Source organism: Morus notabilis, unplaced genomic scaffold, assembly GCF_000414095.1.
Source record: "Morus notabilis unplaced genomic scaffold, ASM41409v2 Scaffold63, whole genome shotgun sequence".
Classification (NCBI taxonomy): domain Eukaryota; kingdom Viridiplantae; phylum Streptophyta; class Magnoliopsida; order Rosales; family Moraceae; genus Morus; species Morus notabilis.
Window position 1 is genome coordinate 565,779 of NW_010365950.1, and position 3,314 is coordinate 569,092.

Consider the following 3,314-nt stretch of genomic DNA (forward strand, 5'->3'; position numbering starts at 1 on the left):
TCTGAGTTGCATTTGGGTATGTGTAATTGATAATTCACACACACACATAAGGAGTCTTAGGTGGGGGTGAGATTAGCATTCGAGTTGAAATTCTAAACTTTCAAAAAGTTTAAAGTCTTTCTTGAGCTATAACTTATGTGAGATCTCTGAGGCATTTTTTTTGTGAAACAACCCCGAATCAATTCTCAAGCAAGGTTTCATTTATTTATGTTTCGTATTATTTGTGTTTTCATTTCTTTTTTGTTTCCTTTCTTTCATTTTTGTTTTGCTTGAGGACTAGCAAAATATTATGTTTGGGGGTATTGTGATGAGTGAGTTTTACTTGCTCATTTAGTATTGTTTTACACTTAATATCTAGTATGTTTTCAAGGTTTTTGTTAGTTTTTATGTGTGTTTTCATTCTTTGTTTGAAGGTTAGGTGAAAGTCTATGATTTGGAAGGTTTTGGACAACTTTTGGTGGACAAAGACAGCAAACATAGCGCTTAGGCGCCAATTTGTAGCGTTTTGGCGCTCAGTTTTACGGAACCAAGACATTTGGGCAGAATGGGCAGCGTTTTGGTGCCCATGACAGCGTTTTGGTGCCCAGGATTTTTCACAGGTAGCATCGCAGCGCTAGGAACTCAGCGCCGCGGCGCTACGGCGCGAGAAAAGGCGCGTTTTGAAGGCCAATCGTGAGAAAACTTACCCGTTTTAACCCTAATGCTCCTAAACATATAAATAGATGATTCTAGGGCAATTAAAGGGGACTTTTAGACTGGAGAGTGACGGCTGAATTTTGAGAGGAGATTCAAGAAGAGAAAGGAGAATTGAGTACGGAGAAGAAGAATGGTAAAAATCCGGAGACGGAGACGCTTCAATTCAACTCTAAACTAGTTCTTTTCTTTCCTTTCCAATGATTAAGACTTTGTTTAGGAATGTATTTTGTTTAGAGATGAACTAATTTCTTTTTCTAGGGCCACGATATAGCCCGATTATGAATGTTCAGATTCTCTATGTTCTTTTTAAGTAATTGATGTTTAATCCATATATGCTGAGTATTTCAATTTATTCTTAATGCTTGTGATTGTTTGGCCAACTATTACATGATTTTATATTTGATTTGAGACCGAGAGGTGACAATTAAATAAGCTCTTAATTGAAATACCATGAGTTCTTCATAGGATAGAGATATCTATGATGCTTGTGCAGTTCTTTTGAATTTCTTGCACTTAATGATTTTCAACAGGTTTAGAAGTCTGACAGAGATGTAGAGTTTGCTTGTTGGATTAATATTATTGTTGCTTGAGAAAGAATAATAATTGCTTTAGAGAAATTGCTGTCAGTATAGGATTGAATGTTAATTTTCTTGAATTATGAGAATTTGAACAGGATTAATTTTGGTGAAATAAGAAACTCTAGAGTCTTAATCTAGTGAATTCTATTCCATTGTTTAGCATTGTTTTATTTATATAATCATTTTATTTTTACTTTACTTAATTTTATAAACTCTCTTTTCGATTATTCAAATAAAATTAGGGTTAATATAATTTTGGTAATTAGTAAACAACAATCCTCGTGGGACGATATTCTTAGTCACTATTATATTACTTGATTGCGATAGCGTATACTTGCATTACGATTTTTCACAACAAGTTTTTGGCTCCGTTGTTGGGGATTGTTTTTACTAATATCGATACCAAATAACTCTAGTTTTACTTTGGATTTTATTTTGTTATTTATTTTCTTGTTCTTGTTTTGTGCTCTACAGGAATTTACTCTACGTGCATGCGAAAGTTTGGGAGCAGTATTCTACTTCCTCTTGATTCAGAAATTGAGCATACTTGTCAAAGAAATAGAAAAGAGAAGTGAGAAACTGTCATTTAGTCGCAAGAAAATATGGCTGATCCTGAAAGGGCAATAAATGAGAACAACAACAACAACATACCACTGAACAATCCACCAGTGGTCAATCAGCCAATGGCTTTGCGAGATTATGCATTGCCACCAATCGGTGTTCAATCAGTGATCAGGAGGCCTGCTATTCAGGCGAATAATTTTGAATTGAAACCAGTGATGTTGCAAATGATTCAAGCGAACCAATTTAATGGATTGCCGAATGAAGATCCTTATGCTCACATCGTAAATTTTCTGGAGATTTACAATACTGTCAAATACAATGGAGTTAATGATGAAGCTCTTCGCCTTCGGTTGTTTCCTTTCTCTTTGAGAGAGAAAGCAAAAAGTTGGTTGAATTCACTGCCGCCAAATTCGATCACTAGTTGGGAAGACTTAGTTCAGAAGTTCCTTTCTAAGTTTTTCCCACCAGCTAAAACAGCGAAGATGCACATCGAGATCAAGAATTTTGCTCAATATGAAGGTGAAACTCTATATGAAGCATGGGAGAGATACAAGGAGTTACTGAGAAGATGTCCTCATCATGGTCTACCTAAATGGATGCAAGTCCATAATTTCTACAATTGGTTGAGTGGCACTACAAGAACTCTAATCGATGCATATGCAGGAGAAGAATTAATGAAGAAAACTGAAGATGGAGCATATGAGTTTCTAGAAGATATGGCAACCAATAATTACCAGTGGCCTAGTGAAAGAAATATACGAATGAAGACAGCCGGACTACATGAGATTGATGCCATCACTAATTTGACTGCCCAAATTGCTTCTTTTTCCAAACAATTACATAATACTCAATTGACAGCTAACGCCATGCAAACATCCTGTCTAGTGTGTGAATTTTGCAGTGGATCTCACCAAAGTTTTGAATGTCAAGTTGACAACCCTTTTGCATAGGTACAATTGGAGCATGCTCAATATGTGGGGAATTTTAATAGACAACAGAACAATCCTTACTCCAACAGGTTAAATCAAGGATGGCATAATCACTCAAACTTGTCTTGGAGAAGAATGAAGAACAAACTCTGGAATCACCAATCCTAGTAGTTCGATTGATTCCTGCATAAAACTTACTTTCCTTCACTTTTGGTATTTTTCTTCTTCTTCTCTCTCTTGGATGAACTCTCACGGGTTCTTGACATGAAAAATGACCATTTTATTGTGTTTCTTCACTAATAAACCGACCTTTCCAAAAGGCAAGGGTTCAAGTTGTAAATTTTGACTTTTCCAAGGACCAATTTACAAAATTCACCAAAATATCTCTTCTTGGCTTCTTGTACAAGCTTGGCCGGCCACCGCACTAAGCAAGTGGCATGATCTTAGCCCTTCATCTAAAAAGTTACTTTAAATCTCAACCATTGATCATTTAATAAATATCCTACTTTGGTTCAGCTTAATTTCATGTCCAGTGCGCGTTTTATTT

General features: G+C 35.9%; 1 non-coding gene across 1 annotated transcript; it reads right to left on the reverse strand.

Moving 5' to 3' along the window:
* Window positions 1–2,320: 2,320 nt before the first annotated feature.
* Window positions 2,321–2,424, reverse strand: LOC112093739. The gene has a single exon (XR_002903179.1). It is a non-coding gene; the product is annotated as a small nucleolar RNA R71 (small nucleolar RNA).
* Between the last annotated feature and the right edge of the window lie 890 nt (window positions 2,425–3,314).